Source organism: Montipora foliosa, chromosome 4 (genome assembly GCF_036669935.1).
Source record: "Montipora foliosa isolate CH-2021 chromosome 4, ASM3666993v2, whole genome shotgun sequence".
Classification (NCBI taxonomy): domain Eukaryota; kingdom Metazoa; phylum Cnidaria; class Anthozoa; order Scleractinia; family Acroporidae; genus Montipora; species Montipora foliosa.
In genome coordinates this window covers 45637205-45637580 of record NC_090872.1, presented here as the reverse complement: position 1 = coordinate 45637580, position 376 = coordinate 45637205, and positions in this window count along the sequence as shown.

Genomic DNA, 376 nt, shown 5'->3' with positions numbered 1-376 from the left:
AGTTCCTTTCGCGGCTTACGCAAGCCGCGGCCAGAGTTAGCCGCGGCTTATTTTCTCTCGTATAAACGGCCCTAATAATTGTCTTTGTTATTCAATCATGCTAACGATAGGAACAAAAGATTCTTTGTCTCGACAGCCAATGAGGCCTTGGTTGGACATTAGGGAGTTTAAGAAACCACGACGGCTACGGCGACGAAAACGTCAGTTCAAAGTATTAATTTGAACTATCCTAGGTGTTTCACGACGTTTCCACCTTGCTTATGTTGTACAATATGGGCGAAGTATGCTGTAACCAGATTGGTACGTACGGATTTGAAGCGAAGAGGGAGAGAAGGAAAGCTTCACTGTTGTTTGTCCACGTTGTCGTCAAAACCCG